The sequence below is a fragment of the Natator depressus genome, chromosome 1, assembly GCF_965152275.1.
Source record: "Natator depressus isolate rNatDep1 chromosome 1, rNatDep2.hap1, whole genome shotgun sequence".
Taxonomy (NCBI): domain Eukaryota; kingdom Metazoa; phylum Chordata; order Testudines; family Cheloniidae; genus Natator; species Natator depressus.
In genome coordinates, this window is record NC_134234.1 from 169,438,152 (window position 1) to 169,465,017 (window position 26,866).

The following is a 26,866-nucleotide window of genomic DNA, read 5'->3' on the forward strand; positions in this document are numbered from 1 at the left end:
TAAGCACATACGTAATGCTTTGCAGGATCTACACCTAAGTTCCTCTCTGTAACATTCTGTACCTCAGGGGAATACCAGCACCCCCATGTTCATCCTCATAATATGATTGTGTGGTATCTAATGCAAAGTCTGTCTTCCAAAGGCTTATGATGAACTGAGTATTGTTGTTATAGTAATTGTAGTTATAGTAATGTTATAGGTTGTAATTTCATGTATATAGTTATGAGGCTGAGAATGTGTCCTCATGGCTTAAAGCAAGCCCAGGCAAAAACTCTCCAAGAGCAGAGGGGCAGTTCACACCTCATCAGGGCACGTATGGAACAAATCCAGCCCAGGCTCACAGGAACAAAGGACACTGGCCTAGGCAACAACAAAGGATCTGTTGGACTCTCAAGTGAGTCACCCCCTTCCTTGGTCAGTTTGGGACTGTGATGAGGTAATGCTTACCTGATTCGGGGGGGGGGGGGGGCAAAGGTAAGAGTGAAGAAAGAACATGATAAAAGGGAGAGACATTTGCCATGCTTTCTCTCTCTTCCATCCACGTCTACAGAAACCACACCAAGCTACTGAAGCACTGATCAAAGGGGAAAGCCTGGGTGAAGAGCAACCAGCGAGCCTGTGGTGAGAAGCATCTAAGTTTGTAAGGGCATTGAAGTGTTAAGATCAACTTAGATTGTGTTTTGCTTTTATTTCATTTGACCAAATCTGATTTGTTATGCTTTGACTTATAATCACTTAAAACCTATCTTGGTAGTTAATAAAGTTGTTTGTTTATTCTACCTGAAGCAGTGTGTTTGGTTTAAAGCATGTCAGAGACTCCCCTTGGGATAACAAGCCTGGTGTATATCAATTCTTTGTTAAACTGATGAACTCATATAAGCTTGCAGTGTCCAGTGGGCATAACTGGACACTGCAAGACGGAGGTTCCTAGGGTTGTGTCTGGGATGGGAGATATTGGCTAGTGTCATTCGGTTACACAATCCAAGGAGCAGTATACATTCCAGAGGCTGTGTGTGAACATCTCAGTAGTGGGGGTTCTCACAGCAGAGCAGGGTAAGGCTGGCTCCCAGAGTCAAGGATTGGAGTGACTTAGAAGATCACCTGTCCAGATAACACCAGGGGAACATCACTCTCTCTAGTCAAAACAAAACAAGCAAACAACAAGCATGGCAAAATTTAGTCCCAGGCATCAGTGTTTTGGAAAGTTGTGAATGTGTAAGAAGTGATTTATAATTGAAACAGTTTTGTAACTTGAACTATAATAATCACCACCTGGGAAGTGTTGTAATCAAGTAAAATTAAGGACAATTTTTACTAAAAGCATTTTTATAGGTCTCTATTCAGACATAAATGTGTTTGTCTCTAAGATGCCACAAGGACTCCTCGTTGTTTTTGCTGATACAGACTAACATGGCTACCCCTCTGAAACCTATTCAGATACAGTATTTTTCATTCCCCCTTTTTAAATAAGTCATTATTAAAGCTCTCCATTATCAGTATGGCTTCACACTGCATGCCCTTTTACATGTGTTTTATTTCCCTGAATTGTTAGATCATATATTAAAAATACTGATGGGCAGATTGTGGTACTTAAACTATCAAAAGATAAATAGCATGATATAAGGAGGAAGCATTTTAGTCCATTTTAGAGCTGTATAAAGAAAGCTGACTATAAAGTCAAAAAGTAGTGGGACTGAACAGCACATGAGACTGTTGCTGCACCTTCTCTGCTATGTCTCCAGGCCAGGTACAATTCTGCATTCTATAGTGCTTGAAAACCTGTTGTTATTCAAAGACTAGTGGATTGCCTCAAAGGAATTTGCTTGACTTGGTCTAGTATCCAGCACACATATAGAACCCATAGGCTCTGAAAGTACCATTAATGATCTATCATTTTGTCACAGAGATGGGCTTCTGGTGAGAGTTGGGGCACACTTGCAGAGTTGTGTCTATTTTGGAGATACAGAAAAGAATGAGCTTCAAATCTCCAGCATAAAAATAATATACTTGCAGAATCCAATATTATTAATGAGCTATATACAAAGATGCAAAACTAGAGACATAGTACTTGAAACAGACTTGAAAAAAACAAATACCAATACAAATATTAAGACCACCAGCCCTTAAGCAGAGATACAAGAGGGGAGGGAGGGAAGGATGGTGCTAGAACTGTTACGTATTTCCTTAGTTAGGATTATAAAGAGACCTACTCAAAAAATAGAAAATAATTCATGAGGTTTTTTGAAATTTCAAAGTTGTTTCCATTTCACAGGGTATAAATTAAAGGTTGGAGGTGGAGGGGGATTATTACTATTTTAAAAATGCAAAATTTTGAATTTTCAAACATTTCAAATTTATTTAACTGGAAAAGTTAAGGTGGCAAAAGGAAAAATGAAACATTGTATCTTTGCTACTCTGTAACCTTTCAAAAGTTTGCCTGGAAATATGAAGACTCCATCCTTTGATAGCTCAGAGTCAACCATGCAGCCTGACCTGCTTTTCATTCTCTGGAGGGAAAAAACAGAATTCTTTGGCTGTATACTCAGCAGTTCAATTCACTCACCTGAGGAATCTAATTCTTTGCTTGTGCACTCATTTAAAGATTACTCCAAATTAGGCTTAACTTCCTCTCCTTTCTCAGAGATCTTCTAAATCCTAAATCTTCTTGGTAGCAACACACAACAAGTGAAATATGTCGTGGCACATTTTCATTTAGCTTCACAAACAGGTGCAACAAAGTTAGCCGTAGTACATGCTTTTCCACACTGATATTCATTGCTGCTCAGTCATGCCCCATTAAAGGGCCACATATAAGTTGGCAGTTCAGATGCCACAGCCATTCAATCTTTGATCTCTTTGCTGCATAGAGAACTTAATTATCAGGCATTTTCAATCTAGCACCTGCCAAGAACAGGAACTTCTTTAAAATGAAATATAAGATGTACAATGAGACTCAGAATGAGAATTCAGGTAATACTGCATTACAGGAGAGAAGAAAAAGAATGAAAAGAATCAGCATTTCTTACCTGAATAAAAAGTGCTGTATTTGCCCCAACAGCATTAAATGGGGTAGACCTGATATATTGCTCTCAGATGTCCCCCAATATTTACTCACATTACCAATATGTTAATTTATTAGTGAAATTAGGGGAAAAAAAACTAACATTGAATTATCATCTGTATCTCAGCAGGGAGGTTTGTATGTTCCAGTTTCAACATCAGAAGATTTGGGCCCAGTACAGTGAATAATTCTGCAGGGGGGATCCCTCCATCCATGCAAACCCTATTGAAGTAAATTGGTATTGAAGTAATTGCATGCATAGTTGCTTTCAGGACTGAAGGCTTGAATATCCCATTGCAAACACAATAAAAGTTTAACAGCAGTATTTTGGGATTTCCCTCCCAATTTCCATGTTTATACAATACCAAGCATAATGATGTGCTAGGCCTTTGACACTATGATAATGTAAATATTTACTAGTAATAATAAACAACTTCAATGACAGCAATCGTAAACATGGCATTCCATTTTTTTAAACTCATAGGTTAAAGATATGTATATTTCTCTTCTCCTTCCCAACAAAAATCCTGCCAAGAGCATTACTAAGATGCTCAAGTGGTTTGTTCCTGGGTCTCAGTACCAATTTGCAGCCTTCCCATTGAGTCTGTCAACACATGTTAATATTTCTTTCCGAGCTCATCCCTATACTGCTCCCAGTGACATAGCCTCATTAAGGAATAAAATACCGCATACAGAAAGTTGCTGATTTTTGTAGCAAAGAACCAATAGCTATTTGCTATTTTGTAGCAAAAATAAGAGAATGATGCAGAACATATTAATTTTCAGTGCCAACTTACAAAATCCTTACTCATGTTGAAAGTACCTTATTGCACAAGTAATTGCATGGAGCTCAAATGGATGATTTGTGGAATAAAATACTACTCAGCTATGTTCCAGGGTCACAGAATCTGGCCCTTATTAGTTTTACAAAACAGATGCATAGATTTTAAGGCCATAAGGCCCCATTATATGATCTAGACCAGTGTTTCTCAAACTTGGGATGCTCCTTGTTCAGGGAAAGCCCCTGGAGGGCCGGGCCGGTTTGTTTACCTGCCGCGTCCGCAGGTTCGGCCAATAGCGGCTCCTACTGACCACGGTTCGCTACTCCAGGCCAATGGGGGCTGCGGGAAGCAGTGCAGGCCGAGGAACGTACCAGCCGCCTCTTCCCGCACCCCCCATTGGCCTGCAGCAGTGAACCGCAGCCAGTCGGAACCGCGATTGGCCGAACCTGTGGACGTGGCAGGTAAACAAACCGGCCCGGCCCTCCAGGGATTTTCCCTGAACAAGCAGCATCTCAAGTTTGGGAAACACTGGTCTAGACTGACCTTCTGTATAACACAGCCCACAGAGTTTTATCTAGTTTCTCATGCTTTGAGCTCAACAACTTATGTTTGGCTATATCATATCATCCAGAAAAACACCGAGTCTTGATCTGAAAACAAAAAGAGATCAACCACTTCCCTGAGTAGTTTCCTCTAGTGTTTAATGACTCTTACTTTAAAAAGGATGGCTTATTTCTAATTTGATTTGGCTGATTATAACTCTAGCCATTGTTTCTTGATAAACCTTTCTTATTTCAGGAGTCCTTTAGTAACCAATATTTTCTTCCTTTGAAAGTACATATACTACATAATCAAGTCATCCCTTATTCTTCTTTTTGGTAAGCTAAACAGATTGATTGATTCTGTACTACAGGAACTGGCTATCTATCAAGTTTTCACAATAGCACTAAAGTCTGTTTACTTTTTTTATGATCTTGAATTGCAGTGGCGCACCTCACAAACTGATCTTTTATATTGTATTTATCTAGTACTTAATTTTGACTGCTTTACATTGCAGGCCCCAAACCTACAAATATTTAACCTTTGTCCCATGGGCCGCCAGGGTAAGCCCCCTGGAGGGCCGGGCCAGTTTGTCTACCTTCTGCGTCTGCGGGTTCGGCTGATTGCAGCTCCCACTGGCCACGGTTCGCTGCTCCAGGCCAATGGGGGCTGCGGAAAGCGACAGCCAGCACATCCCTCGGCCCGCGCCACTTCCCACAGCCCCCATTGGCCTGGAACAATCAGCCGAACCTGCAGATGTGGCAGGTAAACAAACTGGCCCGGCCCACCAGGGGGCTTACCCTGGCGGGCCGCATGCCAAAGATTGCTGATCCCTTACTTATGTCATTGAAAGTAGCCAGCTAAGCCCAGCTAAGAGTTGCTTTGTGATGTCAGGCCCTGATTCAGGAAATCATTTAAGCATTTGATTAGATCCATCCTAATGGACTTCAGTGGGACTTAAGCACCTGCTTAAGTGTTTTCCTGAATCAAAGCCTAAGGAAAGCACAAAGCAACCTTAACTGAGCAGAGAAAATAGTCTCATGCTAGCAAAATAAGAAAGGATCTGTGAACATTAGTATCATACAATTGAAATATACATAATATTACTATGCTTATACATAATATTACTATGCTTATTTGTTGCAAACAATTGTTTAAGGTCCTCATCCTACAAACCTTTCTTTATGTGCACCCTCCCATTGACTTGAATGATACTACCCATGTGAGCAAAAAAAGAATACTGCTGTTTTACATTCAATATACTTAATTTCATGCTCTAATACAACTGCTGATGTGTTTTTTCTATTAGTTAATCCTCTTGACTTTCTGTAATAAAAATTAAATTGTTAGATGTTTTCCAGAAGGGATGAAGTGAATTTATGGTACAGAAGAGAGAGAAACTGGTCATTGTACTGATGTATTTGGGCTTTGTTGATTATTAATTTATCACAAATTTTTGCTTAAAATGAAGAATTAAAACGTTAACAACTCTAGTTGCAAGGATAAATACGCTTATCAGACACAAAATCTTTCTGCTAGATAATTCCATTAAGGTTTTGATGAATAATTTAAATAAATCAAGAAAAATGTCTCCATTCTTTCTTTAATCATGGCCAGTCACATCATAACAGGCTGGTGCTGCTGCTTTGCTGTGTTATACTGGAGTACCAAAAATAAATTATGCCTTATTCTATTATATGTTTAAATTTTGAACACTGGCATACTCAAATAATTTAGTTATAATCATTAACTTCGTGATGTTCTGTGCCATAGGCCTTCAAATTTCTGAATGTACAATAGTCATCCGGCTTCTGCAACTTATTTGGTTTTTTTTAAATGGTATGACTTAAGGCTAGTGTGATAGTTTGGATGTATTATAATATACCTAATTTCATCTGTTTTCTGAGGACATCAGATCTATGAAACTTATTTACTATAAATGAAGCTTTCTTAGTTATGTTTATTGATTTCCAGGAGCCTAAAGCTGTGTAAATCTATAAAGATTCATACAGCATTAGCAATGTCTGATGCTCAAAATATTCACTAGCTTTGAAAAGCTTTCAAGTGACTCAACGCATATCTGATATTTACCTTAAATTTTTGAAGACCCTGGCCATCTACCCAATGTTCTTAAACAGGCTCCTCCTTTCCTCTTGCTGTCCCTTCACTGTCACATCAATTAATGCCTGACCTCAGAACAACCCCTTAAATACCGGGTCACTTATATCTACTAACTAAAATCAAAAGTAGTGTTTTTCATTTCTATAGAAACTTCCATCTAACAATAAAGATCTTCAAAACATTAAACATGTGATTGTGGGAGACAAACATTAAAAATATTATTATATTCATCAGAAAAAAATATCCATTTAATGTGTAAATAATTGTCTTATGGAAAACTGTAGGAAGGCTTAATTACATTTTGTCATCATCATCATTGATATCACATGTGATTTGTATTGGAGTATCACTTAGGGGCTCAATCACAGATCAGGTCCCCATTGGGCTAGATGCTGCACAAACATATCTATTATTTACAACATTAAAAAAAGAGTACATAAACTTTAGATGTTTTGAGGTTCCTCTAAGCTATCAATATGGAAGGGAAGCCATCCCTTCCATATATATAGGTGGCCTGATTTTCAACTGTTGTGAGTACCTGGTAGTTCCTAGTGAAGTCAATGGGAGCTGCTGGGTGCTCAGAACTTTGGAAGCCAGTTTGTGCCAGTCTTACTCACACTGTAGTGCTTTACACTGTGAGAGATGCCTCTGCTGAAATCAAGACAATTTGCAAAATAAGATACTACTCAAAGTGGGTATAGGTGGCACAATTTGGCCCTTTAAAAACTTAGGCATGGTCTTGAGCAAGGGGTAGTGCATAAACGGCAACACCCCAGAAGCAGTGAAGTAATGTGACTCACAGACAGTTCTCTGAATAACAATTACTCCACTGCTTCCTCCTTGATATTACGTGGAGGACAGTAATTTACTGCTGGTCAATGAGTGAGGAGGAGTCAGGGAAGCAAGGCAGTAGCCCTGTGTCACAGTTCAGGGCAACTGCCCCTGTATTCCCCTTCCATGGTCTAGCAAGGGTACCCAATCTGAGCTTCCAGCTCCTCAACCATTGCCTCTCTCGGGTGGAGACATTCATCTCTCCCTTCTGATCAAGATATTTCCAGGCTAAACAATTCACTGTCCATGCTGTGATATCCCCAGCAAAAGTCTGCCTTCTCTTCCAAGGCAGTACACAGTGTAACTATCACAGTTAATCTACACCATATAGATCTTTCAAAGCAAACATACTTTATTCTTAAATTAAAAGCAATACAGAGAAAACAAATTAAAAAACAATAAAAGAACTGATATTCATGCTAATAAGCTTACCAGATATCAACCCAATTCCAACACAGGCTCAGGCAGGAGCAGTTCTTCAAGTCCCACAGAGGAGTTTTCCTGCGGTTTCAGGTTCATAGCATCCTTTGCTCAGAATAAGAACATAATTTTATGGACCAAAGTAGTCCAAAGTGCGTCCAACCCTTCCCTAATGACTGGGACCCTCCATGGACCAGAGGTCCCGTCCAATTGGTGGATCAGGAAGAAGGGCCTGAGTCAGTTCACCACCAGGCTATCCAAAAATCCCTTGTCTATTGGTCCCATGAGAATCCATTTTGAGTGAGTTTATGCAAACTTCTCCAGGAGGCAGAGCTTCTCCAAAGGTCTTACAACTTGAGTGACTTTCACTAATCACCGTCAACTCTTCTCAGTTCCTGAAGAAGCTATACTTACCCTTCCCATGGGCATGCATACAATTCATGGCTCATAAGGATACATAAACCATTCATTTAATACAATGGACTCCAAAAATATTGAACTCAATTTGATAAGGTTTACTTCAATTCAATGTTTGTCCATGAGATTGCTCTATTTGTCACACTCTGCTTACACCTACACTCCAAACCCAAGCTCTGGGTAGCTCAAGATGTTGGGTATAGATGACTTTCACTCCCCTGCATGAACACATGGTAAGGCACATAATCCAGTCCTTAGTTTAATACCTAACTATAGATTTAGGAGCCAACCTTTGGGTACTTTTTTATTTTTATTTTTTAATCAAAGTCAATGTAAGGATGATAAGATTTCTCCCTGACATTGATTACAGTCCAGAAGTCTCAATTGTTCATTTTATTTTCATCGTTTTCTCATTTTCTTGAAAGTACAGTATTCTTTGCAAAAAATAAACAACCTAACAGTTAAGCCAGTATTTTTTATAATATATTCTTAAATGAAAATAAAAAGCCCAAAGATTTTGAAAAATAAAGTGCCCATAAAGCAATGACAGGAAATCCTCAAAAATAACAATTTGCTTCAGATATTAAATATAAAAAGGAGAAGGGGGAAAAAAGTCTGCCTTTCATATTAGACCATGGAAGCCCTAATTTCAAGGTTTGCAGCTTTCACTTCACATTGGGTAAAAAGCCAGTCAGCTGCGAACCAGCTGAGCGGCAAACAGCAGAGAGGCTTACAGAGGGAGTTTGCCTGGGATCTGTCTGAGAGGAGATACGCTAAGGGCTCCATTAGGGAGTCTGTGTTGGTGAGTACCTGAGTGTCTGTTGTGGAGACAGTTTGACAGTTTGACCATGTGCTTGATTGGTTGTTTGAAAAGTGTGAATTAGGAGTGCTTTGTTCCAGGTGAGCCTTGAGTGGGCCTGACTGTTATTAAAAGCCAGTCAGCTGTGAACCAGCTGAGCGGCGAACAGAGGGAGTTTGACTGGGAGTTCACCTGGTGAGAGCCCACTGAGGCTTACATCTTGCCGGCTTCTCTGAGTAGTCACTACAGCTCCTGAGGAAGCTCGTAGAAGGAAGGTAATATGGATGGGGAGTGTTCAGCTGTTGTGACCTGTATTGGATGTGCCATGTTTGTCTTTCTTCCACAGGACAGAAGCGACTTTGTCTGTACACAGTGCAAGCTGGTCTCCATATTGGAAGAGAAGGTTCAAGGTCTGGAGAAACAAGTATCGACCCTGTGTTGCATAAGAGAAACTGAAGATTTCCTGGACAGACGTCAGGATATGCTTCTATGGACACAATGTTCTGAAGATTCAGAGCAAGCTGCGCAGCGGGGACAAGAGGACGGTGAAGAAATTTGGCAGCATGTGACCTCCAGAAGAAGAAAGGGGAGCATCCATGTACCAGCAACGCAGATACATGTAAGCAACTGTTTTCATGTTCTCTCCACAGGTACTAATGCGGAGAGTGGACTAGATGATACATCTGAGGGAAGGGAACAGAGGGAGACTCCGCCGATTGGAAGGCATGAGATGCACTGTCCTAGGGATGGGGGTTCCACGACCACCGCTTCCAAGAGAAGGAGGCAGGTGGTGGTGGTCAGGGACTCTCTCCTCAGGGGGACTGAGTCATCTACCTGCCACCCCGACCAGGAAAACCAAGAAGTCTGCTGCTTGCCAGGAGCTAGGATTCACAATGTGACAGAGAGACTGCCGAGACTCATCAAGCCCTCGGATCACTACCCCTTCCTGCTTCTCCACGTGGGCACCAATGATACTGCCAAGAATGACCTTGAGCGGATCACTGCAGACTAAGTGGCTCTGGGAAGAAGGATAAAGGAGTTTGAGGTGCAAGTGGTGTTCTCGTCCATCCTTCCCGTGGAAGGAAAAGGCCTGGGTAGAGACCGTCAAATTGTGGAAGTCAATGAATGGCTACGCAGGTGGTGTTGGAGAGAAGGCTTTGGATTCTTTGACCATGGGCTGGTGTTCCAAGAAGGACAAGTGCTAGGCAGAGATGGGCTCCATCTAACAAAGAGAGGGAAGAGCATCTTCACAAGCAGGCTGGCTAACCTAGTGAGGAGGGCTTTAAACTAGGTTCACCGGGGGAAGGAGACCAAAGCCCTGAGGTAAGTGGGGATGTGCGATACTGGGAGGAAGCACGAGCAGGAGAGTGCGAGAGGGGAGGGATCCTGCCTCATACTAAGAAAGCAGGACAAACAGCAAGTTATCTCAAGTGCCTATACGCAAATGCGAGAAGCCTGGGAAACAAGCAGGGAGAACTGGAATTCCTGGCACACTCAAGGAATTATGATGTGATTGGAATAACAGAGAGTTGGTGGGATAACTCACATGACTGGAGAACTGTCATGGATGGATATAAACTGTTCAGGAAGGACAGGCAGGGCAGAAAAGTTGCCCTGGGGGAGTTGGGGGAGTTGCATTGTATGTAAGAGAGCAGTATGACTGCTCGGAGGTCCGGTATGAAACTGCAGAAAAACCTGAGAGTCTCTGGATTAAGTTTAGAAGTGTGAGCAACAAGGGTTATGTCATGGTGGGAGTCTGCTATAGACCACCGGACCAGGGGGATGAGGTGGACGAGGCTTTCTTCCAGCAACTAATGGAAGTTACTAGATCGCAGGCCCTGGTTCTCATGGGAGACTTCAATCACCCTGATATCTGCTGGGAGAGCAATACAGCGGTGCACAGACAATCCAGGAAGTCTTTGGAAAGTGTAGGGGGCAATTTCCTGATGCAAGTGCTGGAGGAACCAACTAGGGGCGGAGCTCTTCTTGACCTGCTGCTCACAAACCAGGAAGAATTAGTAGGGGAAGCAAAAGTGGATGGGAACCTGGGAGGCAGTGACCATGAGATGGTCGAGTTCAGGATCCTGACACAAGGAAGAAAGGAGAGCAGCAGAATACGGACCCTGGACTTCAGAAAAGCAGACTTTGAAAACCTCAGGAAACTGATGGGCAGGATCCCCTGGGAGAATAACATGAGGGGGAAAGGAGTCCAGGAGAGCTGGCTGTATTTTAAAGAATCCTTATTGAGGTTACAGGGACAAACCATCCCGATGTGTAGAAAGAATAGTAAATATGGCAGGTGACCAGCTTGGCTTAACAGTGAAATACTTGCTGATCTTAAACACAAAAAAAGAAGGTTACAAGAAGTGGAAGATTGGACAAATGACCAGGGAAGAGTATAAAAATATTGCTCGGGCATGCAGGAGTGAAATCAGGAAGGCCAAATCACACCTGGAGTTGCAGCTAGCAAGAGATGTTAAGAGTAACAAGAAGGGTTTCTTCAGGTATGTTAGCAACAAGAAGAAAGTCAAGGAAAGTGTGGGCCCCTTACTGAATGAGGGAGGCAACTTAGTGACAGAGGATGTGGAAAAAGCTAATGTACTCAATGCTTTTTTTGCCTCTGTCTTCACGAACAAGGTCAGCTCCCAGACTGCTGCACTGGGCAGCACAGCATGGGGAGGAGGTGACCAGCCCTCTGTGGAGAAAGAAGTGGTTTGGGACTATTTAGAAAAGCTGGACGAGCACAAGTCCATGGGGCCAGATGCGCTGTGTCCGAGAGTGCTAAAGGAGTTGGCAGATGTGATTGCAGAGTCATTGGCCATTATCTTTGAAAACTCATGGCGATCGGGGGAGGTCCCGCATGACTGGAAAAAGGTTAGTGTTTTGCCCATCTTTAAAAAAGGGAAGAAGGAGGATACTGGGAACTACAGGCCAGTCAGCCTCACCTCAGCCCCTAGAAAAATCATGGAGCAGGTCCTCAAGGGCCTGAAGCAATTCTGAAGCACTTAGAGGAGAGGAAAGTGATCAGGAACAGTCAGCATGGATTCACCAAGGGCAAGTCATGCCTGACTAATCTAATTGCCTTCTATGACGAGATAACTGGCTCTGTGGATGAGGAGAAAGCAGTGGACTTGTTGTTCCTTGACTTTAGCAAAGCTTTTGACCCAGTCTCCCACAGTATTCTTGCCAGCAAGTTAAAGACGTATGGGCTGGATGAATGGACTATAAGGTGGATAGAAAGCTGGCTAGATTGTCAGGCTCAACGGGTAGTGATCAATGGCTCCATGTCTAGTTGGCAGCCGGTATCAAGTGGAGTGCCCCAAGGGTCGGTCCTGGGGCCGGTTTTGCTCAATATCTTCATTAATGATCTGGAGGATGGTGTGGATTGCAAGTTTGCAGATGACCCTATACTGGGAGGAGAGGTAGATATGCTGGAGGGTAGGGATAGGATACAGAGGGACCTAGACAAATTAGAGGATTGGGCCAAAAGAAATCTGATGAGGTTCAACAAGGAGAAGTGCAGAGTCCTGCACTTAGGACGGAAGAATCCCATGCACCACTACAGACTAGGAACCAAATGGCTAGGCAGCAGTTCTGCAGAAAAGGACCTAGGGGTTACAGTGGACGAGAAGCTGGATAGGAGTCAACAGTGTCCCCTTGTTGCCAAGAAGGCCAATGGCATTTTGGGATGTATATGGAGAGGCATTGCCGGCAGATCAAGGGACGTGATCGTTCCCCTCTATTCGACATTGGTGAGGCCTCATCTGGAGTACTGTGTCCAGTTTTGAGACCCACACTATAAGAAGGATGTGGAAAAATTGGAAAACGTCCAGCAGAGGGCAACAAAAATGATTAGGGGACTGGAACACATGACTTATGAGGAGAGGCTGAGGGAACTGGGATTGTTTAGTCTGCAGAAGAGAAGAATGAGGGGGGATTTGATAGCTGCTTTCAACTACCTGAAAGGGAGTTCCAAAGAGGATGGATCTAGACTGTTCTCAGTGGTAGCAGATGACAGAATGAGGAGTAATGGTCTCAAGTTGCAATGGGGGAGGTTTAGGTTGGATATTAGGAAAAACTTTTTCACTAGGAAGGTGGTGAAACACTGGAATGCGTTACCTAGGGAGTTGGTGGAATCTCCTTCCATAGAATTTTTTAAGGTCAGGCTTGCCAAAGCCCTGCCTGGGATGATTTAGTTGGGGATTGGTCCTGCTTTGAGCAGAAGGTTGGACTAGATGACCTCCTGAGGTCCCTTCCAACCCTGATATTCTATGATTCTATGATTCTAAGAAAACTTTTTCACCATATCCAGTTCATAAAGTTTCACATCTTTTGTGTTTTGCCTAACATTTCAGGCTCAAATAACTCCAAGGACTAAAAGCAAATCTCAGCTAAGATTCCAAGTTTCCTATGGTTTTAGGTGGAAGTCAAGAGCACTTTTCCCTTTTGTTGCCCTCAGAACCCCGTCCTCCAAGACGCTATGAGAACCCCTGTTTACCTTTTTCTATGTTGTGGGGAGTAGCTTACAAGACCATTTGCTAACCTTCCAATACTGGGAGGACAGCCTGGCTCTTCTCATCCTGTGGTAATCGGTATGGATGGAGTGATGAACAAAGCCTTCCGCTCCGGTATGTATATTAACCAAAGTGAAATGCTACAACACTCCTTACCCAATCCCATTCAGGAGTACTGGATTCTAAATAAAGAAGGCTTTCTGAAATTATTTATTTGTTACACAGCAAATGTGCTCAGTACTATACATAACACAATATAAAAATAGTCCTTGCACTAAAGAGCTTAGAGTCTAAAAGACAAATGTGATATACTGCAAAAGTCAGGGGAAACAGTAGCAGATTTTCTCTTTATTATACCTGTTGTTTAGCCCTTGTCCTTCTTACCTCAAACCCTGGAACAAGCCCTTTTCTTCATGAATTATTCAACATTTCCATTTTATCCCCGCCCCCGCCCCCCCCCCCACACACACTGGTAGTGGCATAACATCATGACATCATAGAAAATGCAGATTAAAATAAAATTGGAACATGGTAATTTATCATTTTTATTTAGTAATAATCATTGAAAAGGTGGGGCCAAGTCCATGCTTCTCTACCTACTTCACTAGAAAAGAAACATACATTTTCATATGTTATGGTGATATCATCAGGTTCGTGTGGTATATAACTTCTCTGTACTGAACATATTGGGGCACATTCTCATTTGGTGCATATTAGTGTAGTTCCCCTGAGGTTATATTAGTTTACACCAGCTGATGATTTGGCCCATTGTTCTCAACGCTGACTAAAAAATAGTTAAGCTAAATAGATATTGGCATAGACTACAACCTTGGATCCAAATACCCTGAACATGATTAAGGTGTTTCAAATCTAGACTTAGATTTTTCAAATTGGGCCCCTCTCTCTAAAGATAAAAGACACACGCTAGTGCAAATTCTGACCCTGTGGACAATTCTACAATGTACATTTAGGATTGATGCTAAGGGTAGGAAGTAGTGAACTCAAAACCACTTGTGTTACAGTGCAATCCCATTTACAATATACCTTATGATCCCTGATAAAGCAGATTAAAGAGGACAGTTAGGAGCAGTGGTATTAAATTGGAAGAGATTTTAAAAAAAAGGGAAAGAAAAATGTGAATAAGGGACCCAGATAAAAAAGGAGATTAAGTTAAAAGAGATAACTAAAGTTAGACTCTCTTTCTTTTCTCTCCCTCTCATCATCCCTCTTCTCTGTTTGAAAGTGGAAGCCATCTTTTCCCCACAATAGCCCTGGAATTCAGCATTAATACTGCAGCTTCCTCTCCACTAGTTCTGCTGAAGTAAATATTGGCAAGGATGTAGTTTTTCCACCAAGTTAGTTGGAAATGTGTTAATATCAAGAAATCCTAAGTGAATGGACTCTGGAGACCACTGAAAGCATGCTCCCCAGTCCAGCATGACAGCAACTTCCACAGCAAGTATTAATTTTCATCAAGTCTGGTGCTACAAATCTCACTGTAATATCATTCTGAAGGGTCCCAGTAAAATCCTTAGTCTTTCAGCATGTCTTTCTCCTAATCCCATATCAGTGAGTATTAAACTGCAATGAAGGGCTAACTCTGTCTGACTGCAGCTTCTTTTATTCACATACTCTTCTCTCCCTTTCTTTATCTAGCTGTTTGGGACAAAGCATGCAGTGCTGCCTGCTGAGAAGCCTTTAATTGTATTGTATCAGAAGCCAGATGTATTTTAAATAGAAACAGAAGAACCTTGCATAAAACCATGAGCATCTATGTACTCTCAGCAAAGCCACGAGGTGAGTGGGCTGGAGGAGGCAGAGCCTAGACCCCATCCTCCAGTGTAACTGGTGGCATAGTTTCACTGCCACACTGGGGGTATAGACATGTCCCTGTTTACTCCCTTCTGCAACGAGTATGGAGATCAAGAGGGAGACTAACTCCACAAGTCACAATCTCACTCCTGGGCTGCTTCAGGTGCATTGCAGCAACCTGTTTCCCCTTACTAAGGGCTAGACCACAAACTGAAGATCTAGTCCAATATAAATTATTGTATAGTATAATGAATTGTCTATCCCATTTCAAAGAGTAAATGTCTACCAATAAATAAAAGGCTCCTTGTGCCCTTTCATCCTGCCTAGCCTCTTAAGAGCCAATCACACTCAAGCCCTTGATCTTTACTCAGAAATCACTCTTAAGCCCTTCAGTCATAACTGTGAATCTACTCTGTGTCACAATTTTGGACTCTACTATACAGCTACACCATTTGGGTTACTTAATTTGTAACATTTCAGGGAGGTATTTACAATGGTGCCAGTATAATGTTTTAAAGAGAAGAAACACTGTTGGCAATTCAGGTCATGAAGAGCAAAATTGACTAGAGAGGTCAAATCACAAAAGGCTATTTTGTGATACTGCTACTCACATTAATCAGTATCTTACTACTGAAGTAGTCCAATTAATTTTAATGAGACTATTTGTGGGTTAAGGTTCTGTTCAAATGAGTAAGGGGTTCACAATCTGGCCCCAAATCTTGTCAACTGATAAACTTCCTGCTGAACTTGTCTTCTAATGTAGAAAGAGGTTGTTTCTGCTCTTCTTTTAATAACAAATACACAGTTGCAATGAATGAAACAATATGAAGCTGTACATACAAGATAAAGCAATAAGCTATAAATAAAGCCATAAGCTAGCAGACAAAAATTAAATGATTTTTTTAAATGAGTATATGAAATTTTCTGCAGAATAAATAATAAACTATGAGTATATTAGAAGACACAGTCAGAGTAAAAAGAATGAGGAGTACTTGTGGCACCTTAGAGACTAACAAATGTATTTGAGCATAAGCTTTCATAATGGGTCATTACACAAAGTAAAACTATTTCCTCATGCTTATTTTCCCCCTACTGTTACTCACACCTTCTTGTCAACTGTTGGAAATGGGCCATCCTGATTATCACTACAAAAGGTTTTTTTTTCCTCCTGCTGATAATAGCCCACCTTAATTGATCACTCTCTTTATAGTGGGTATGGCAATACCCATTTTTTCATGTTCTCTCTCTCTCTGTGTATATATATATATTCCTACGGTATTTTCCACTGCATGCATCCAATGAAGTGGGTTTTAGCCCATGAATGCTTATGCTCAAATAAATGTGTTTGTCTCTAAGGTGCCACAAGTACTCCTCGTTCTTTTTGCTGATACAGACTAAAACGGCTACCACTCTGAAAACAGTCAGAGTAGTTCAACCACATGAGAATCTGGCTTGTATCACTGAAATGCCCTTCACCTTGGCATGTTTAGCCTTTTCTGAATACAAAATGTTGAAAAACTATTTAAAAGCTACGTATTGAAGCACTTTGTTATAATATGTTGCTTCATTACTTTAACTTGCTTATCTAATTTTTGTAACTGTTGTTGGTTTTTAATGCTTTCTTGTTCTTTAGTATAGTGATTTGAGTAGTTTTCTTGGTAGCAGATTCAGCTGTAGTTGCAGTTGAGTAGCAGATTCTGCTCAAAGTAGAATGCACTTTATTTTGTGTTAGGGCAAAAATTGAAGTCACAAACCAAGGAGTTTATACATTTGACAAAGTATATGGACCGAAATTTCCACAATGACAGAGTTCTCCAATATTCGCCATTATACAGGGACATCCTTTGTACCATCACATCAAGACAAATCAGTCCATGATGAAGGAAGAATTACTCTATATAGTATATTCCAGGCTGCTATATATGAAACCAAATGGTGCAAAAAGCCTCTGGGCCAGATTTTGTATGTCATCCATCTTCTGGTGATCTCAGTAGAGCATGATGAAGGTGGTTATGTGTCAAATGAGTGTTCTAGCTAGTGATAGCCAGAATTTATTGTACTCCTGCTACTGCTGCTCCTCATACCTCCCTGGACTCTCCCTGGCACCAACATCCCCTGTGCCAAAAGCTGTGGGAAGGAAGGTGCAGAATACTCCATGTCAACTCTATGGTCAGCAGGGACTTGCCCATAGCAGAACTATTCCCTGCAGGGACAATGTAGATGCTTTGCACTCTCTTTATGCCAAAGAATCTGCCCATCTTTATCTGCACCCGTATAACATAGTGACTACCTAATTAAATCATGATAGAATACATTAACAAAATAATATTTTCTTCTAGTTTCCAAGTCAAAAAGGGCTGGAATCCTTATTTTTGTTTCTTTGTTTGTTTTAAGGTCCTCTAGACTCTTTGACTTGTTGCTCTGACCTTCTAGCACAGAAGCCAAATTGCTTTTTCAGCAGCAGTTTGTTACATAGCCAAAATTCACTCATTTTCTTTTATGAAAATCAGTGTGGAATAAGAGTAAGCTTGCATATGTATTTTGAACAAATACTGTAAAGACCTTAACCTGTTTAAATGACAGTGTAGTGTAATGAGCAGCACTTACTGGGATTACAAAACAAAACTATGATAAAAAAGTCACTCTTCGTGATGTGACTGGAGAAACAAAGTGCTCTTATTTCCTGTCCAGAAGTAATTTTAGGCAGCAAATTTCAATAGCAACTGCTTTTCCTGCTTATTCTATGCTGTTACTCAAATGTGTCAAGTGTATTTCCAAGTATATAAATGAAACACGGATCTGACTTGAGTAGAAGAACACTAGTCTGGAACTGCACTACATATAGAGTAGTCACTACTCACTACATCAATATGCATCACTCTCTATTAAAGTCAATTTTCCCTAATTTAGAGTAAAGTGTTGAATAATGCCACAGGATCATGGGAGCAAGAATGGAAGCATGGCATATTACCTCCTAATCTTTAATGTCTTCTGGCACTTCATTTTTCACCTTACACTGAAATTAGCTTTACCTGCCATATAGCATAACCATGAATACATAAAAGAAGAAAAACACAGATTTAATATTTCCTTTCTATCATTCACAATTCTGGAAAACAAACAAACAAAAAAAAAAAAGCAAGATTTTCAGGAATATAAGCACAGTAGTGAGGGAGAAGTAACCTTTCTAGTTACATTAAATCGGTTACAATTTCTATATGTGGGCCTGACCTTGCATACTGGGAGGTGTGCTGCCTGCAAGGGCCCATATCTGAGACACTACGGAAGGATTGTCAAGAATTATCTGGCCCTCTTACTTCTACCCCTTACCGCTCAACCATGTGGGCACTAATGATACCACAAGGCATGACCCTCAGCAGATCAGAAGTGACTATAGGACTCAGAGAGTGAGAATGAAGGAGTTGGGGGTGCAAATATTTTCATCAGATCTTCCTGTCAAAGGTATGGGCCCAGGCAGAGACAAAGAAATTCTGGAGGTCAATGGATGCGAGGATGGTATCACCAGCAGGGCTTCAGCTTCCTCAGTCCTGCGATACTGTTCTGATATTAAGGACTGCTTAGCAGAGATGTGGTCTAGCTTTCAAGGAAGGGGATGAGTATCTTCAGATACAGACTGGCTAACCTACTGAGGCAGGCTTTCAGCTAGGTTTGACAGGAGCAAGAGACAGAAGCCCACAACTAAGGGTATGGCTACACTATGAAATTAGGTCAATTTTATAGACGCCGATTTTTAGAATTCAATTCAATACAGTCGATTGTATATGTCCACACTAAGCGCATTAAGATGGTGGAGTGCGTCCTCACTATCATGGCAAGCATCGACTTACGGAGCAGTGTACTATGGGTAGCTATCCCACAGTTCCCGCAGTCTCCGCCACCCATTGGAATTCTGGGTTAAGCTCCCAATGCCTGATAGGACAAAAACATTGTCACGGGTGGTTTTGGGTACAAGTCATCAGTTGCCCCTCCGTCTGTGAAAGCAATGGCAGACAATCGTTTTGTGCCTTTTTTCCTGGATTACCCGTGCAGATGCCATACCACGGCAAGCATAGAGCCCACTCAGCTCACCGTCACCGCTGCTGTTGTGGGCAAGTCTACTGTGGGGGTTGCTGTGATCCAAGTAGCCAATGCAATCATTGATGTTCTGTTATCAAGGGTAGTGACTCTGGGAAATGTGCAGGCCTTTTTAGATTTTAGGTGCATCATATTCCTGTCCTTTGTCACTGGTGAAGAAGTCTTGCAGCCATACATTCCAGTCCAGTGGGCGCAGTAACACCCCATAGCACTTCTGTGGTTGACACCTGTAACAGCTCCAGGGCTCTTGCTCTTTTGCCTTGGCCAAGGTACCATGCCCTACCAGGCTCTCCAAGCATTCGACACAGAGGCACCTGCAGCAGCTGGCATTGCTACACAGCAGCAGCTCCTGGGTGCCTTCGCAGCAGCTGGTGCAGTAGGACTGGTAGCCATCCTCGTCGGACATGTAGCTTGGCTGGGGGTTCTGGGAACGCCCAGCTCCTAGCAACCTCCAGGGCATGGTGTATGGCTCCACCGCTTCCACTGCAACTCTGCTCTCCTGCGAGCTGGAGGCTTCTGCCTTAGGTTGCTCTCCCAGCCGGCAGCACCGCGCGGTCGCACCTACCCCAGCCTACCCCTTGCTCCCACGGCTCATGAAGCCTGGACAGTAGTAAGGAGCAGTTCAACTATAGGCTGAGCAAGTGCAGAATGGTGGTAGAATGTGCCTTTGGATGTTTAAAAGCTCCCTGGCGCTGTTGGTCAGACCTCAGCACAACCAATATTCCCATTGTTATTGCTGCTTGCTGTGTGCTCCATAATATCTGTGAGAGTAAGGGGGAAGGCGTTTGTGGCTCGGTGGGAGGTTGAGGCAAATCGCCTAACATCCGATTTTGAGCAGCCAGACACCAGGGCGATTAGAAGAGCACAGCAAGGTACGTTGCACATCAGAGAGGCTTTGAAAACCAGTTTCATGACTGGCCAAGCTTCAGTGTGACAGTTGTGTGTTTTTCTTCTTCATGCAAACCTGCCCCCTTTGCTGATTTTAATTCCCTGTAAGCCAGCCCCCTTTTCCCCTTCAAAATAAAGTAACTATTGTTTTGAAACCATGCATTCTTCCTTTATTAATTAAAAAAAATGAGATAATGGACAAGGTAGCCCAGGGTGGGGTGGGGAAGGAGGGAAGGACAAGGCCACATTGCTTATTGTAGCCACACTGAAAATGAAACTGTTTGAATGACAGCCTTCTGTTGCTTGGGCCATCCTCTGGAGTGGAGTGGCTGGGTGCCCAGAGCCTCCTCCCCCCACGATCTTGGGCGTCTGGGTGAGGAGGCTATGGAACATGGGGAGGAGGGTAGGCGGTTATACAGTGGATGCAGTGGGGGTCTGTGCTCTTGTTGGCTTTTCTGCAGCTCCAACAGATACTTCATCATGTCCATTTGCTCCCCCAACAGACGCTTCATCATGTCCATTTGCTCCCCCATTAGCCTCAGCATTGCGTCCAGCCTCCACTCTTTACACTCAGTTCTTTCCTGGCCTCTGCCACTGAAAGCCTCCATGCATTAAGCTGTGCCCTATCAGTGCGGGAGGACTTCATGAGCTTGGAAAACATTTCATCGTGAGTGCGTTTTTTCGCCTTCTAATCTGTGATAACCTCAGGGACGGAAATGATAGGGGGAGCGTAGAAACATTCTACGCTCTACGATTCTAAGGGGACTGCATGGTCACCTGTGCTGCTGAGTTTGCCACACTGAACAAACAGGAAATGAAATTCAAAAGTTCCCAGGGCTTTTCCTGTGTATCTGGCTAGTGCATCAGAGTTCAATGTGCTGTCCAGAGTGGTCACAATGGAGCATTCTGAGATAGCTCCTAGAGGCCAATACCATTGATTTGCGTTCACACTATCCCAAATTCGACCCAGAAAGGTTGATTTTAGCACTACTCCCCAACGAGGGGAGGAGTAGAGAAGTCGATTTTAAGAGCCCTTTACGTTGACGGAACGGGGTTGGTTGTGTGGACTCAGTCATTTTTAAATCGACCTAACGTGGCTAAATTTGACCTAACCCAGGGCTGAGTTCAAAACCCAGAGACCTAGGTGAAGGGTCGTTATCTGGGAGTGGGACAAGGGAAACACTGCAGAGCCAAAGGAGAGACAAGAGGGCATACAGAGTGGAAATTCAATTAACATCTTAGATGCCTATATACTAATTCAAGAAGTATGGGGAATATATTGGAAGTACTATAAATACTAGTGAATAATCACAATTATGTCATAATTGGCATCACAGCGATGGTTAGGGTAATTACATGACTGGAATACTGGTATAGAAGGGTACACCTTGTTCAGGAAGGACAGGAAGGGAAAAAAGGAGGAGGTGTTCCTTGTATATCAAAGATGTATACACTTGCACTGAGATTGAGATAGAAGTAGGAGGCAGACCTGCTGAAAGGAGTAAAAGGGATAAAAACAAGGGTGATATTATGGTAGGTATCTACTATAGGCCACCTAACCAGGAAGAAGAGGTGCATGAAGCTTTTTTAAAAAACAACCAAAAAATAATCCAAAACACAAGACTCGGTGGTGATTGGGGACTTCAACAACTCACACATCTGTTGGGAAGACAAGATAGCAGGACATATTTTATCCAACAAGTTCTTGGAATGCATTGGAGACAACTTTTTATTACAGAAGGTGGAGAAGGTGACGAGGCAAGAGACTGTTCTAGATGAGCGATAGTTTGGGGAAGCAGCCCCTGCCCAAATCTGCTTTCTGAAGAAAAAGAGTTCAGGCTCCAAAAGAGCACCTTGCCTGAGCACACTTGTGACCAGGAACTGCTGAGCCAGCCCTCTGTCACTCCAGCTCCAATTAAGGAAGGTGAATTGGAGCTGACTCAAGGAATCTGAGCCTGATTGGCAGAGGCAGAACATATATAGGAGCTATATACAGGCTCAGAGGAAGGAAGCAGGGGGAGGGGGAAGCCAGAAAGTGGAAGGAGAGGAGTAGCTTTCCCCTCCTGGCTGCAAGAGAAGCCCCTAAGGCTGGAACCCCCAGCAATATGTGGTGAGAGGTGGCGGGTTTTTGCTACGTAAATAAACTGCACTGGCAGCTGCTGAACCAGAAGGTCTCTGAGTGATTTTTGGAGCAGAGCAGAGGCAGGACCAAGGGGGGCCCTGCTACGCCCTGTTACAACCCTCAAACGGTTTTAACAAATAAAAGGTGGGGGAATGAAGCAAGACTATCAAACTGATTAATTTGTTAGTGTTATTTAGCAAAGTGAAGAGAAGGTGAGAGACTGGCCTAACCTTAGAGAGAGAATTCTGTTCCACAATACACAAAGATCACTGAGATTGCCAACCTGAGAACAACCGGTCATATAAATATTATCCAAAGTGACTGAAAAAAACCCAAACAAACATAAGTACAGAGTCAGACCTACAGACTGAGTACTCCATGAAGCCAAAAAGAAGACTGATAAAACCTAGGGCTGTCAAGCAATTAAAACAATTAACTGTGATTAATCATGCGATTAATCATTCTGTTAAACAATAATAGAACACCATTTATTTAAATATTTTTGATGTTTTCCAAAATATTTAATGCATTTCAATTGGTATTCTATTGTTTAACAGTGAAATTAAAACTGATTAATTGCAATTAATTTTTTAATTGCAATTCATTTTTTTGAGTTAATCATGTGAGTTACCTGTGATTAATTGACAGCCCTAATAAAAATATGTATTATTTCCACTATTTCTACCACTGGTGTGTGGGAAAAAAATGAAGAGGGCAGGGGAAAGTGAGCAACCCTTCACGCAACAAGATTTTTTATAGGGATGAATTACAGCATCTAAAGAGGTATTCTGGGGTGAGGCTCTCAGTTTTTACAGATAAAATTCTATATGCCTTTGCCATAGGTACCATAGGCATTCCATTATAGCTGAATCATGAAACTGAGATGAGAAAATTCCTGGCTTATGCTCCCATTTCTGCCATAGACTTGCTGTATAGACTTGAGCAAACCACTTTGGCTGAGATTTTCAAGGGAATTGAAGGGATTTAGACACACATCTTTCATAGAAATCCTCCTAGACTGCTTTAAAAATCTCATCCTAAGTGACTTGTCCAGAAAAACTGTGGTAGAACCAGGAGAACATTTATGACTATGTGTGTCTAAATCTCCTAGACTGCTTTGGAAATATCAGACTTAATCTCTCTCAATCTCAGCCAAATTCTGGCCTAATGTTAGCGTGTGTGCAATTCCACTGAAGTCAGAGTAATTTCACCCACTTACCCATCTAGATTGGGCCCTCTCTGTCTCCTGTTCTTCCTCTATAAATTGGGAATAATGATGCTTAGCTATGTTGACACATGTAAAGCAATGCACAATTGCTAAGTATTATTACTTCACAATCAAGTACTCAGGCCAATGTAATCACTGTAATAGAGTACAACCCACTTAAGATTAGTGCCAGAAAGAGCTGAGTTCACTTAATAAAATAGGAAGTGTAATTTGTTTTGTTTTTTTAAAGACCCATTTACTTGACTCGTACATAAACATATGGGAAGTAATAAAAAGAGAAGGATTTGGCAGGTAGCTAGTATTTGAGGTAATCTGTAGTTTCTGTTATATGCTGGACTGTGTGGGCCTTTCTGGATACAGTTCATGGAGGTCACACAACATAGACCCTGCAATGTCCATTCAGAGAAACAGATAGTAAACTAGCCCTTGCAGATTCTTTCTAAGGGTTAGGTTCTACTCACACTTACAAGAAAATTCTCTAAGAAGGCACAGGTAGGCACTTGGAATATTCCAGCTTTACTAAAATACATTTCCGGAGGCTATGCATTCTAGGTGAGGGGCAGGGATGTGGTGGGTAGGACTGAACCAACAGTGTCAGCTCAGATTTGGAACCCTCTTGCAATGTTTGCATAAGAGAGACACCAATGCCAAACCCATCCCAATTTAAAATGGGTAATAATTTCTAGATGAACCATGTACAGCACCTAGTTGTTAGCATTCATAAAACTCCAAGGGATGAAATATACCTTTGGTTAGAAACCTTGCACATTCCCACATCCCTCAGTGGGGTTGCACAGGATGAGGAGATGGTGTGGATTTGTTCCTATTTTTTATTATATCTTATTTCCCTTAAAATCACATTCTGTTCTCAGATACATGGATATAAAGGTCTGCTCTGCCTTAATTTTAAAACCTGACCCAACATAACTAGACCCAGCCAATCTGAACCCAATCTGAAGTGTGTTGTTTTCATACCTGAGCCGACCTGACACTTATAGCCAGGACCCATCAGGTTCAGTTCACATCGCAAAGGTCTCGCTGTCAGACTGGTCTCCATTTTCTTTACTTTGTTTTCTCTGAAGAGCCACCTGGGTTAATTATGCCCCAGACCCACTCTCCGTCCTGTAGCTTGATATCCCAGCCCAGCACCACACATCAGAAGGGTGGCCAGATCCCCCCTCATTCCAGGCTGATCACCCTGAATCAGTCTCAGAGCCATCTCCTCGTCTTTGGGGTTTGGCCCGGTTGGAGCTTCCCACTACCCAAACCCCATGCCCACAATCCAACTCCAGCTACCTCCTGCCCAGGGGGTCAGCATGGTGGTCGTGTGACCCATTCTTGCTGGCTGCCACCACCTCACTGTGCTGTATGTGCTTGGAGTGTGTGTGCTGATGAATTGAAGCACTTCTCACTCCACAGCGCACACAGCACAGCAGGACAGCAGTGGCCGGCAGGAATGGGGCACACAGCCACCATTACCCTGACCCCACGGGTAACAAGAGGTGATCAAAGACTGCAACCCAAGCTCAACAGTGTTGAGCTATTTTTATATCTGACCCAAACCCAACACTTGTAGTCAGGTCCCATTAGGTTCAGGCTGGGTTATATGGCTCTATGTGGATGTGTCTCCCATTGAAGTGAATGGGATTTAGACCTGTATATTGGAGGACAGAATCATGTCTAGTAGGCAAATCCATCTCTGTTTTATCTTTAATCCAGTCAGCATAGTTACACTTTGGATGAATTTGGTCTATTTTAGTCACAATAATTAACATGAGTCACTGAAATTAACTGAGTTGAAAAACAAGCTAAATAGGACTATGTATCTTAACAGGTTTTTAACATTCATTTTGAATCAGTCTATAATTAGCACAATGTCAAAGAGTCCCCAAATACTAAATGACTTTCTCAGTCCTGCTACCCAACCTGTTCTTTACCTCTGTTCCTTAGCATTGTGCTTTTATCTGTACATTTTGGCATCCTACTACACAGGGTCCATCTTTGAGGAACTAAGAGGTGATAAATTGTTTGAGCACTCAAAAGGAATCAGAAAAAAATTAAAGGCCATATTCTACCCTAAATGTATGTGTGAAACAATTGTTAACAACTTGGATGTGGCTATTAACCTGAATGTATTTTTCAGATTTAAAAAAATCACATGTGCATAGTGGGAGGTGCTGCTATAACTATTTTTGAATCTAATCCTTAATCTTTTTTATCCACTGTAAAAAATACACTATCTTGTAAGCTTAGACTGTGCAAGGAGTACTTTTGAGTATCCGCTGTCCATTTATATGTGAAAGGTCCAGGACAAGTCTTAAGGAAACTCTTTGTTTATAAGCCTCCATTGAGGCTGTCAAATCCCATCCCAAGGAGTTATTGGGGGGTCGTAAACCAGTTCATTAATCCTGAATGCCTACAACCTGCATCAGAGCCAAGCACGAATTGATGTGAAGAACTATCATCCTACTTCACTGAAAAGATCACACAAATTCAGGAAGTCTTCTCAGACAGCATGGATCCACTCCATCTATACCCAGCAACCAACAGCTCAGCTGCATTCCCAGAATTCAGTATGTTCACACATCAAGTAGTTCCAGATACTCTAAAGAAATCTTGAGCCAGGACTTGTGAATCCAACCAATGACTCTCCTGGCTTGTGAAAGAGAGTCATGGACAAGTGGTGCCTCTCCTGAAAAAAAATAGCCAACGTCTCATCCAGAAAAGTAATCTTCACTTTGTCCTTCAAACATGCAATAATCTGGCCAACACTGAAAAAAAAACATTCTAGATATTTCAGTCCTAGCCAACCACCACCCAATGTTAGTGTGTGTGGGCAAACTCACCAAGAAGCTAGAAAAAGGCCAACTAGAAGCTCATCTAACTGATGCGAACACTCTAGACCCAGCTTAATCTGGATTCCAGCCAAGACATAGAACCAAAATTGCACTGATGGATTGGCACAGATGGATGATCTCCTTCTGTCAATGGATAGGCATCCATTCCCATTCTCTCTGCAACATTCAATGTTGCTAACCATGAGACTATGCTACCTCACATGAGTGAGATGCTAGGTGTCTAGGGTGCTACACTAAAATGATTTAGCCCTTTCTGGGGGCATGCACCCAACGAGTAGTGATGGGAAACTACAGCTCCACCATGAAACTCTTCACTTATGGAGTTCTAGGTCTATCAATTTTCTCTTTGGTCCTTCACTACATACAACCACACCTTCT